Source organism: Prionailurus viverrinus, chromosome F2, assembly GCF_022837055.1.
Source record: "Prionailurus viverrinus isolate Anna chromosome F2, UM_Priviv_1.0, whole genome shotgun sequence".
Taxonomy (NCBI): domain Eukaryota; kingdom Metazoa; phylum Chordata; class Mammalia; order Carnivora; family Felidae; genus Prionailurus; species Prionailurus viverrinus.
The window spans coordinates 59,602,612-59,615,829 of record NC_062578.1 but is presented as its reverse complement, the minus strand read 5'-3'; the positions used below and the strand labels follow the sequence as shown (position 1 = coordinate 59,615,829).

At 38.2% G+C, this 13,218-nt stretch overlaps 1 pseudogene; it reads right to left on the bottom strand.

Annotated features, from left to right (window-relative positions):
• Positions 1–4,292: 4,292 nt before the first annotated feature.
• On the bottom strand, positions 4,293–7,111 carry LOC125156208 (probable mitochondrial glutathione transporter SLC25A39; annotated as a pseudogene).
• Between the last annotated feature and the right edge of the window lie 6,107 nt (positions 7,112–13,218).

The window sequence follows — 13,218 nt, the reverse complement described above, 5'->3', positions numbered from 1 at the left end:
CAGGAGCAGAATTTATACTCATGGTTTGTAATAGCAAGACTGGGTATCAGTATTCTCAGTGACAAAACCAGTATTTGCAATTCTAAGAAAAGACTCAATTGTCATGCAGTGGTCCTTTGACAAAAGAAAGACCCATAAACTCACCATTATGAAAACTGATTGTATATATTTCTGACATTCAGCAATGCATACTCTTTTAGTCTCACCCAAAAGTAGTATTTGTTTTTCTGACTTCATCTGTGTTTGGTCAGTTTTAGCCTTCTTGGATATTGCGCCTCATCATTTTGAGGAGCAAAATTTCATGCACAAAATAAAGTTATCTGTTACAATTAAGTTCTTAGGTGAACAGTTCTTGGTCAGGTGTACTAATATTTAATACCAGCTACTAAGGTGAATGGAGTAGCACTTAATTATTTCTTATTTCCCATAACATCTTTAATGGAACATGTCATCCATCAGCTACCATACAACGTTCTGATCTAAATGGTGAGGTTAACCAGGGTGACCCTGGAAGGTAAAGAAATAAATGCATCAGTGAGGGTGTAGCTACTGGCAATTTGTTAAGATTTTTATAGCTTGTATAGTTAAAATTCCCCATACTATTATGAACTGTGGTGCTTTAAGGAATTAAGTATTTTCATCAGAGACGGCTCCTGTTATGTGAAATGCCTTCAGGAGACAAACTATGCATAACGAAAAACCTTGTGAATGAGGTAGTTACTATTACAGATGAGCCACAGGCTGCCTCTTAGATTTACAGAATCACTAGAAACAAAACAACACACCCATGGATGCAGACGGGATCAAATTTATTGTGCTCCTTCAGGGCTGAGAGACAGATTTGGAACATTTTATATGTAATATGGCTTGAATTAATATATGCTTTTAATTAGTCTAGCTTTCAGAATACCTAAAAGGACATCAAATCCCCATTTGGGCACAAAGAATGTTTAGGCAAATGCACTGTCAAAGCAATACCACCATGATGCTTTTCCTACATATTATTATGCTTTATCTCAATTAGAACTTGTATCTTATGGATGTTAAAAAGCTTGCAGAATTATTTTTCAGGCTGCACAAGGAATCATCGTATTGAAAACATGTTTTGGGAAAGCAAACGAGGCTTAGGCTAAGCATATGTTCTCCATTCTCTCTTTTTCTTTGCCTTTCCCACCATTATTAATTTTACACCTACATTGAAGATATTTTGCCCAGATATTAATATTCCTGGGTTTTCTGTTTTGCTATAGAAAAGGTCGGGAAAAATGCATAGGAAAATCTCATTGACAAAACATTTCACTAAGCCCCGTGTAGATTTACTAGTCTGCATTAAGGGACCTTCTCTTCAGACTCTCTGGATTTATCATGTATACACATACAGGGTTTTAGGCATTCCAGGGGTTTCTGAGAGATCTGGCTCTTTGTGTGATCGTATGATCATCCATGTGTGAAGTGTTGTACATGATCAGAGCTCAGGGAAAATATTTTAGAATCTCAGTCAGGTGCCAAGAGAAGTTCCAGGTCTTGAATAAATTTTCCTTGTGTAAACAGACTGTCCAAGGCAAATTCAATCCCATTTCTGTTTTGTGATCTCTATGGCTACATGTGGAGAGAGGGGATTTTAGGGTTATATCTATTTGGGGGGGGCAGTCTATTATTCTTTTAAATGCTTTATAAGATTTACTGGTCTTTTGTGATCATACTTTGCTATGGTAATGAGAATAGCCTCTAGACCAAAGCTGGCCCTGAGGTCTTTAGATTCCTGAAACACTATACTAAACTGAATTTGTTTTATGAAAACTTACATGCAGCTGACTCTACTCCCAGCCTGGATCAAGAATGCTGTGATAATAGGAAGGCTGGCTGGGATTTGGAGTTAGTGTGGTTTTGGGCTAGGAGCCCTGATAAGGAGTAAGATTGATTTAGAGAGGAATGGAGGAAAGATACTGACAGAAGTTTTTGTAACATGTATCCTTGTATGAAGGTAACTCAATTTGTTGACAATAGATAATCCATAGATTATGGAATCATCAGACCTGTTTTCTGATCCTGGATATTTCCTTACTGGCATTTTCCCCGTTGGTAGTTTCCTTAATCTCTCCAGTGTTATCTTTTCTTATTTACAGTGGGAAGTCATAACACTTGACATAATTATTTTAATGAGTGTTAAGCACCATGAAGATGACTCAGGAATTCCAGTTGATTACTGGAGGCCACTCTCTATGTGTGATACAGAGGACGATGGACCCCCAGAAATACTTTTACTATATTAGGCTGTGAAATTTGGAGGACAAGAACTATGTCTAATTTCACTCTGAGTAATATTCAACACAGTGTGTAGTATATAGTGAATGCCATGCATGTTGCATTAATTGAATGATGATACATATAGATCCATTTCCAAGAAGAAAGGAAAACCTCACAAAGTACCGTTATACCCAGTTGTGTGCTATAGAAAGGGGTTTGTGAAACTGGAGTCACTGGTTCCAAAATCTTCTCAACATCATACACAGGTGCAAATTCTTAGTTCACTGACCACAGTCTTGATTTTATGTATAGGACTTCTTTTCTTGCCATTCTTTTAGACACAAAATATATCAGTTTCCCATTTAGATAATTTGAGGAATGAAAAAATTTACTATAAGTAGGTAGTGGAGAATATATTACCATGATATTATGTTAATATTAAGAAATCCCTGCCTGGGGCACCTGGATGGCTCAGTTGGTTAACCATCCGATTCTTGATTTTGACTCAGGTCATGATCCCACAGTCATGGGAGGAAGCCCTGCTTGGGCTCCATGCTCAACGTGGATCCTGCTTAAGATTCTCTCTCTTTATCTCTCTCTGCCCCTCTCCTCTGCTCTCTAAATAAACAAATAAATAAATAAGAAAAAGGAAATCCCTGTCACAGAGATAGTTTGGTACTTATGAAAACACATCTTAAACACTAAACAATTTTCTAAATTGCTCCTGATAATGTTTTATATACTTATAGAATAAATTTCTCTATTTTCCCTCCAAATAAGATTATTATGTTGAATTTTGAGTTACAACATGAAAAACCTATTTATAAAAGGTGACAGTATAATAGGTAACTCATGAAACTTGTTTCTGTTTATTTGGATGATATTTTCATGTGCACATATCTTTTTTAAATTTGAGCTTCATTGTAGTTTTTATTTTATTGGCTTCAAAACTCTTTTCTCTGTTAGCAAAGCATTACTGTAATATTGGCATATAATTAATAAAGGAAGTTTGTTTCTTAGACATGAGTAGCCATTTTAGCTACATATTTTTGCTACATAATGAGAACTGAGTATGATTTTCTCCATTTCTATTTCTTAGGTCCTCTAAAAAATTAAAAAAAATGGCTCCCACTTAGACTTCAAGAATAACATAGTATAAATTTAATACTAGTTTATTTCTAAAGAAAGAAGATGTTTAGCTTTATAGTTAATCAGCCAAAAATTCAGGTTATTTATTTGAAACTTCTAGGCCAATATTATATAAATATAAATGTATTTATATAAATACATATGAATATATATATTTGAAAACTGGCTAAATATTTGGGGGCCAGTTATTCTAGACATGACATCAACTCTTTACTTGGAATCTTTTAAAGCTTGGAAGGGTGTATGTGGACTTCTGACACTAAACAGACTAACAAAAAGGAATATAAAATGTATCATGGAGAATATTATTGGTCACTTGTGAAGCATATGAAGTAGATAAGGAAAATATCTCCTTTTTCTTAAAAGTAGATTCCTAAAGATTGAGATGGTAGAGTCTTTCCAGAAATGGCCAGACAGAGGCAAAGACCTGGGAGAACACGCTCCCAACAGAACACGACAAGGATGTTCAAGGTAAAGCTCTTTCTTTCTTTCTTTCTTTCTTTCTTTCTTTCAAGAAATTCATCATTTTTAGATTCAAGGAGTGTGGGTGTGGACTACACCAGGCCCAGGGTTTTGTGTCTCTTGAGGATAGACCCAGTTACAGCAAATACACAGAGAAATGGTGGAGGGAAGGGGACAGTTAGTAGATGTGGTCTTGAACTTGGCTGGGGGGCTGGAAAAGTGATCATTCTCTGGGGCCAGAAATGAGGACCAGTAGGAATAAAGCTGTGCTGGGGGGCCTGGGCGGGCCCAGAGGGGCAGCCCCTTCCCCTCGGTGCTCCTAATTGAGAGACTGAGGCCCCTCTTCTCAGTACTGAGAATAGGCACTTGGCTCCATCATCTTCTGCCGCACCCTCACCCTCAGAAGAGATGCGGTCCTTGCACCTTGGCTCCTTTTAAGAACCTACAGGCTGTTTTCCATTGAGCCCCTGGAAGAAGCTTTTGCCAAACTGAACTCGAAAGAGCTGATCATGATGGCACATGAAGGAGGGGGTGGCCCTGAAGATCCTCATCCTCCGGAGGAAGCTGTTAGAGTCCCCCCAGTGCCTGACTCAGCTGGGTCCTCTGCAGCGGCAGCAGTCAGGTGGAGTAGGCCTGCCCGGTGTCACTTTCACAGCTTCCAGCGCTCCCGCTGCGACCTGGCCTTGAGTCTCCACCCCGTGGAAAAGAGTAGAGTGGGCACCGCTGCCGCCATCCCTGAGACGTCACCAGCCACACAGTGGGCGCCCACGGGTGCCTGGTCCTTTGGCCTGAGCCCACCCAGTCATCGTCGCACCAGTGCAGAGCAGAAAAGGCCAAGGCCACACATCCCGAAGGGCAGGGGGGCCCCAGCCCATCCACACTGAGCGCCAGCCGCCCTGAGCCACAGCGGCCCTAACACAGGCACGAGCCATGCTGTGACACGCGCTGAGCCTGCAGCTTTGTCCTCACCGGCTCCAGGGAGCTGATCACAGTCAGGGTGCCCACGCAGCCTAGTGCCCCCGCCACCACGGGTGCGGGGAGGTCAGAAGTCCGGGCCGGACCGCAAGGAAAGGTCTTTGATGGGGAAGCTACACAGCAGTGGCCGGCACAGTCACCACCGGGGGGCTGGGAGCACCCACAGGGTGCTGGTGACCTCGTGTCTCACAATCTCCACGAAGGTATCCGTGGTGCCAGTGAAGGGAGTGGGTCCTGAAGCCGGCGGCACAACAGGCACCGTGTGGGCACCGGGGCAGGGGCTCCAAGACACCACCGCAGTACAGGAGGTAATTTGGCCCAGGAGAGGCTCCAGAGTCGGCAAGGGGGGCATCGGCTTGCTGGCCACCCAGGGCCGCAGAGACCGCAAGGGTCCCTTCACTACATCCGCGGGTGTCCTGAAGCGAGAGGTGACCACAGCCCCCGTGCCCGAGGCCACCGTTCGTTGGAGGGGCTACCTCCCCTCGGGTCCTGGTCAGCCATCTTGTAGCTTCAATGCTGGCTCTAGGCGGGTGCTCATGCAGCCAGGTGCGCAAGGCAGCCCCTTGGCCGGTGCAGGGTCCACAAGCCCTTTAATCTTGTTTAATACTCTCCGTATCTGAGATGCTTGTTATCCGTGAAAATGAGAATTTATCTGGGACTTGCAACCATCAGAAAAAATCGCGGCGAATGGAGAGCTCTAACTTAACAAATTGACTGGTATTAATTACGTGACATTTAGGAAAGCAGTGTTCAAATGGGAGAATTCCACGCCAGTGTGATTCTATTGAACCAGATTACAGCGACCAGCTTGCCTCACCTGCTTCCGAAGATGTCCTAGAGATTGAGACACACCTGGGGATCTCTCCTTCTTTGCAAATCTTTTAGCTTTCCCAGCACCTTTCAAATGGTCTTTCATTATACTTTCCAGAAAAAAAAAAAAAAAAAAATGAAGCTATCATTTGCTACTTACCACTACAAAACTGCTAAAACTACAAAACTACAAAAACCGTCATAGCATGTTTTACTTTTGTGCATACGTTACTTTCTTCTCCTATAGAAAGATAATCTCTCTAGTGTGCATTAGACATGGCTCCTCCAAATATCAATGCCCTCTCAATTGAATCCTTTCCACCAATAGGTCCTTAACTTGCTAAAACATTAAATCGCATTTCCCCTTCACAGCCATACTTTAAAAAAAAAAAAAAAAAAAAAAAACAACTCTTCTCATGTTTTTTCTTACTTCACTCACTTTTTTTTTTTATTTAAATTTTTTTTTTTCAACGTTTATTTATTTTTGGGACAGAGAGAGACAGCATGAATGGGCGAGGGGCAGAGAGAGAGGGAGACACAGAATCAGAAACAGGCTCCAGGCTCCGAGCCATCAGCCCAGAGCCTGATGCGGGGCTCGAACTCCCGGACCGCGAGATCGTGACCTGGCTGAAGTCGGACGCTTAACCGACTACACCACCCAGGCGCCCCTTTACTTCACTCACTTCTTAATCTACTACTCCTGAAGTAGTTCTCCCTAAAGTTAACAACCCTCTCTATGTTGCTAAATCCAAAGGACTGACTTCAAAATTGGTCTATTTTCCTCCCATAAGCTTTCATTATGCTGTGCTTTTCTGGTAGGTTTAGTCCTAATCGTCTGGGAATTCTGTGTCAACCTCTAGTTGGTAGTTCATTTTCCTCTCACTAGTAACTAAATATTAAAAGCAAAAGCTTGTTGCACCCAAACCCATAAGATACCTAGGAATAAACCTAACCACAGAGGTAAAAGATCTATACTCTGAAAACTGTGGAGCACTTATGAAAAGAAATTGAAGATGACAGAAAGAAATGTAAAAACAAAAATCGGTTTAAGGCTCTCCTTAGTCCATGTTCTCTCCATAGTTAAACTTAGTCAAACCTTTGATTTCAGTCATCATCTGTATTTTAAAGACTTCCAACTTTTTATATGCCTTTCTTCTGAACTGTAATAGATTTAACTCTTAATTCGGCATCTTTACTTGGATGTTTCCCTTATTTTCCCTTCAGCCCCTATTTACAAGTAATCACCAAATAGTGCATATTTTGTTTTCCCACATCACTGCTGTGATGGTACAAGTACAGACAGACACAATTCAGAATTTGTCATATAATAAGTTTCTAACTAATTTCACTGCATCCATGTTCATCTACTTATATTCTGTCTTACAGGTTATCACCAGAATAATCTCTAAAAATCTCAAAGTTGGTTTTACTCTCTGTTCCACACTTAATACCTTTCAGAAACTGTCATCGTTCAATGGATAAAGAGTAAATATCTCAAATGAAGCTGTGTCTCAAGCATATTCTCTATGATATGCCTGGACTCTGCATATCCATCCACATGGCATACCAACCCCAATTTTTTCTCTGAACTTGAGATGTACTGGCCTCCTGTTACTTCCTCAGATCCTTGCACAGGGCTTTTACACGGGTTGGAGACCCTGCTCAGAAAATTCTTCTTTCCACCTCCTCACTTCACTTATTTTTTAGTTCAAGCCCACTTCCTTATATAATTTTTTTTTCCTGACCCCTGAATTTAGTCGGATTCACTTTTAATATTTTTTAATTAATCAAGGCATTTATCTATTTTTCCAATTTTATTGATGTACAATGGTCAAATAAAATTGCATGTATTTAAGGTGTATAATACGATGATTTGATATACATATACATTGTAAAATGATTACCATAATCAAACTAATAACACAGCCGTCACCTCACATAGTTGACATTTTTTGTGTGTGGTTAAGAACATTTAATATCTATTCTCTTAGCAAATTTCAAGTACACAAGTATTATTGACTAAGTCACCATGCTGTTCATTAGATCTTCAGATCTTATGCATCTTATAACTGGAAGTTTGTACCTTTTGACCGACATCTGCCTACTTCCTCACCCCCCTACTTCCCAGCCCCTAGCAGCTACCATTCTACTCTCTGCTTATGTGAGTTTGACTTCAGATTCCACGTGTAAGTGAGAATGTACAGTACTTTGCCTTCTGTGTTTGGTTTATTTCATTTAGCATAATGTCCTCCAGGTTCATCCGTGTTGTTGCAAATAGCAGGATTTACTTTTTTTAATATGGCTGAATAATTTTCCATTATATATGTATATACCATATTTTCTTTATCCATTCAGCTGCTGGACACTTGGGTTGTTTGCATGTTTTTGGCTATTGTGAATGATATTGGCTGCAATGAATGTGGAAGTGAGTATATTTCTTCAGGATATTAATTATATATTTTTTGATATACACCAGAAGTGGGACTGATGGATATTATGGTTGTTCTATTTTTAATTTTTTGAGAAAACCCTATATTTTTTTCCATAATGGCGATATCAATCTATATTCCAAACTCAGTGTAAAAGAGTTCTCATTTCTCCACACCCTGACGCTTATTATCTCTTGTCATTTTGATAATAGTCATCCTAACAAATGTGAGGCGATATCTCCCAGCTTTAATTTGCATTTCCCTGATGGTTAGTGATGCTGGGTATCTTTTCATATACCTACTGGTCATCTGTAAGTCTTTTTTGGAAAAATGTCTGATATTATTTCTTAAAATCATGTTCCTTTTCTCCTACTTATCTTAGTTTGTAAGCATACTTTTCCTCATATCTGTGAAAATTTTCATTTCTGTGCCCCCCACACACATCCTCACTAGTGTTGTTTAATGCTTTATTGAAGTATAATTTATATACAAAATTGGACACATTTAATGTATATATCTTAATGACAATGGATATATACATACATCCTTAATACCATTACCATAATCAAGATAATTAATGTATCTGTCATCTTTCCTTGATTTTGTGTGTGTGTGTGTATTTTTTGTTTTGTTTGTTGAAAAAAAACACTTAGCATATCTATCGTCTTCATATATTTTAAAGTGCACAATACATTACTAGTAAATATAGATACTCTGTTGTACGGCAGATCACTAGAACTTACAGTACATTAGGCATCAATACCACAGGACTTAGGAGGAATTCTTTACTTGGTATATACCCCAAAGAGTTAAAAACTATTGTTCAAAAAAAAAAACTTTTACATGAGTGTCTGTCACAGGACTATTCGTAATAATTAAAAGGTGGAAATAGGGGCGCCTAGGTGGCTCAGTTGGTTAAGCATCCGACTTCGGCTCAGGTCACAATCTCACTGTCTGTGAGTTCGAGCCCTGCGTCGGGCTCTGTGCTGACTGCTCAGAGCCTGGAGCCTGTTTCAGATTCTGTGTCTCCCTCTCTCTCTGACCCTCCCCCATTCATGCTCTGTCTCTCTCTGTCTCAAAAATAAATAAACGTTAAAAAAAATTTTTTTAAAAAGGTGGAAATAACCCACGTCCATCAACTGCTAAATGGATAAATAAAATGTGGTACATCCATGCAATGTGATGTTATTTCAGCCATTAAAATAAATGAAACACTGATAAATGTTGAAAATTGGATCAACAATGCAAGTATGCTGAGTGAAAAAAAGCCAGAATAGAAAAATTCATCGAGAAAACAAGCAGATTACTAGCAGGGGTTTGGGGGAGGATGGGATTGGGAGTAACTGCTTAATGGGAATGGGTTTCCTTGTCACATGATGAAGTATCCTGGGACTAGATAGTGGTGATAATTTCTCACCATTGTGAATGTATTAAATGACATGGAATTGCACACTTTAAGTGGTAAAACTGTTAGATTTTTATATATTTTAACACCATATACATTTGGGTTTATGTAGGGGAAAAAAAAACATTAATTCTGTATTCAGTTTTATCTGACTTTTAATCCCAGATTGATTATTTATAACCATGGGTCCATGAGAAGGCTACTTTTATTTTGGAATCATTAATTAATTGACAGTATCATGGAGGGTTATTCACTTAGCAGATATTTATTGAATCAGAGGCTGTGCTCTATGAATCTATGGTAAAAAGGGGACAAAATCAACACTGACTTTTCATTCTTGTGGATCTTACTGTCCAACAGAGGAGATAATGAGTCAAGTTACTACAGATACAGAAATAATAATCTAGTAAATATTTGTTATTGTTTGAATGAGACATATTGAAAATATCCAGTGAAAAATGAATACAAAATTATTATTATTATTGTTATTAAACTTTTAATTTTCATACTAAAACCTATTCTATTCCACAGAGTGGATATGTCATTACAGCCATCTTGAAAATATGTAGAGTCAGTCACAAGGAATTGACACCCTGATATTTGTGGCTAATTTAGTGGAAGCCATCAACATCTCTGAGATTTTTAATATATATTTGTGCAGGTGTGAAAGCACATTCCTACATGTACTGTGCACACACAAACACAAACAGAATAATATTGCTGAAAATATTCAGAATTCCTTTTTGTCACATCTGAAAATACATGTACATGTTTTCAATCAACTCATTTTTCCTGTGTTGATTTTCTATATTCAATTTAAGGGGGTCTAGTAAAGCCATAATGACCTTTATGAACTTTATAATAATCTGAAACCTTTATATTCTTTTCATACATAATATCAAATCCCATGTTTTGTGGATACTCTGAAACCACAATTCCATGTACAGTATTTGGATTAAATATCTTGCTGGTATCTGGCTACTTCAGATTATAACCATGTAGAGAGCCTTGTTGATAAGCATTTTATGTTGGAATCACAAGGAGAAACAAATTAAACTAATCTTAGATTTTAACACACTATTACATAATAGACACAATGTAAAAGCAGTACACATTTGAATTCTAAAATGAGAGTGATAAATTTTTGGCAAATGGCAGAGCTTCACAAGCCCCAACGTTATTCCTACTATTGTACCTTTTTTTAGCATAGTACAATATACTTGTACTGCTGGCAAAACAGGAGCTCCTGAATCATTCCAATCAGCTAACTATAAATTCTGACAATGAAAGAATCACCAATCCCTTTCTTTTGTGCTATGCTGGCATAATTTAAGTATTTGAGCAGTCGTTTGTTAAGTGATCTAGCTCCATGGATTTAGGCTTTCCAAGACACTACTGACATCTGTTAATGTGCTCACTTGAGTAATGTTTTCCTTTGCACAGACATATATTTAGCCTTTAGTGTTTTCAGATGGTTCCCATATAAAGTCAAGATTTTGCAACAAATATTATTACTATCAATAGAGAAAATCAGTTCTTTCTTCTGTTAATCTTTAAAAATTTTAAAAATCACAATTTATAATTTGTGCCAAACCGTGATTATGTGAGATCTCAGGACATCAATGGTGATAAATTATAAATATATAATGTTGAACATTTTTCTCAGAGCTGTCGATGTTTTTTCTCTAACTTGTACTCTTAATTTTGGAGCATAGAAACTCCTTTTAATTTTGGGAAATACTCCTCTCTCATTTAAAAAATACAATTCTATAGACATGGAAAATCTTGCACAGTTGATTGATAGCATTTCTAAGCACTTTACTTAGATTCATTTATCTCATGACATTTGTTTTGGATAGGCACTATTATTATCCACACTTTACTACTGGGAACTATAAGGTCCAGAAAAATTAAATAACTTTCCAAAGTCACATGGTTAATAAGTAACAGAGATGGGATTTGAATAGAAGAATTTGTTTCCTGAGTTCAGTCTCTTTCTATGTTTCAAGCCAACCTAGTTGTTTGGTCTGTTTGGAGAGCTCAAATTACCATAGACTGGGTGACTTAAGCAAAAAACTTACTTCTTCCAGTTCTGGAAACTGTGGTGCCAGCAGTCAAGATGCCAGCAGATTTGTTTTTGGTGAGAATTCTCTTCCTGGTTTGCCATCTTCTTGTATCCTCACATGATGGACACATGGAGAAAAAGCAAACTGTCTCCTGTATCCAATAAGGGCACTAATCAATCCTATCATGTGATATCCACCTTCATGACCTAATTATCTCCCAAAGGACCCATATCCAATACCATCACACCGGGAATGCTGTTTTAACATATGAATTTTGGGGAGATATAAATATGAAGTCCATAACACTAGTCAAAGGTCTTCCTCGAATTTTTCACATGAGAGCTCAACTTGGGAAGGTCTGAGTGTAGCATCTGCCAGGAGGCCGTATTTCCCACCTGTGGAGAAAGGCAGCCTGAGAAAATGAAGCCAATGTGAAAAAAAAGAAGGCATGTTGAGAGAAAGGGTACTGGTAACATTAAATATTTGTTCTGGTTGCTCTGGAGACCACTAGCATGCTAGCATTTTCTGATCTTTGGTTGGTCAGTAAGTTTCCCTTCTGGCAATCAAAATAGGTTTTCTAATACACTAATCTAACACAATATTTTAATAGTAGCAGGAAGGCTTGCTGGCCACTAAAAAAAATGCAAAGGTGTTTGTCTATAAGCTTAGAGAGGCAACAAGAATAGGGGGCAGACGTTGCAGGGCTTTGTAGACCATTGTACAGACTTTCACTTATATTCACAGTGAAATTGGAAGCCAATTCAGGGTTTTGAGGAGAGATGTTGTATGATCGATGTTTTGGAAGACTTTTTGAGTGCTAAGTTATGTAACAGAATAAAGGAAGAAGAAGGGAGACCAACTTGGAGGCCCTTGCAATCAGTCAGGTGAGAGGTATTGTCCATGGACTAGAGTGGTTACAGTGGAGAGAATGAAATGTAAGGTGGAACCAGGGGGAATTCTGCATGGCTTAGAAGTAAGAGTGTAAGAGAAACTGACAATCTAAGATGACTCCCAAGGATTTTAGTTTGAGTAACCAAAATTTGGAGTCACCATTAAGTGAAATGGAGAAGATTGTATGAGATGTTTTTAGGGGGAAGATCAGGATTTTAAGAATAAATGATCAGAAGGAGTGGTCAATAGTATCAAACATTCTACAGTTAATCTGTAAAATAAAGGCTGAAAAAATACCAGATAGATTTGATTATTAACTGGTGAACTTGTGAGAGCTGATGTACTACACTGGTACGTAAGATACCAGATTGTAAAATCAGAAATAGCAAATGATAGGTAAGGATGTGGAAATAGTGTTGAAAGTCATCATTTTCAAGAAATATAGTTCTAAAGAAATGGAGATAAAATTCTAGGTAGAGAAGGACAGACGATTGCGGAGGATACTCAAGTATAATTTTATAGAAATGGAAAAATAATTTCTTACATATTTCAAAAATACATTTCATTACACCACATTTACATTTCTTATATGTGTGCGATGCATGTGGCTATAATTCAACTGAGAAATGTAAAATATTTCCCTGCTTTTCAGAATATTTATCTCAGGATGAGTTAAATCAGGAGCAATTTTCGGTGAACATGACTTTTTCACCTTAACAAATTATAAAGGAAGTATACTTTCTTGGGCACTCTCCAATATGATTAAACTAATGAAATGTAATAT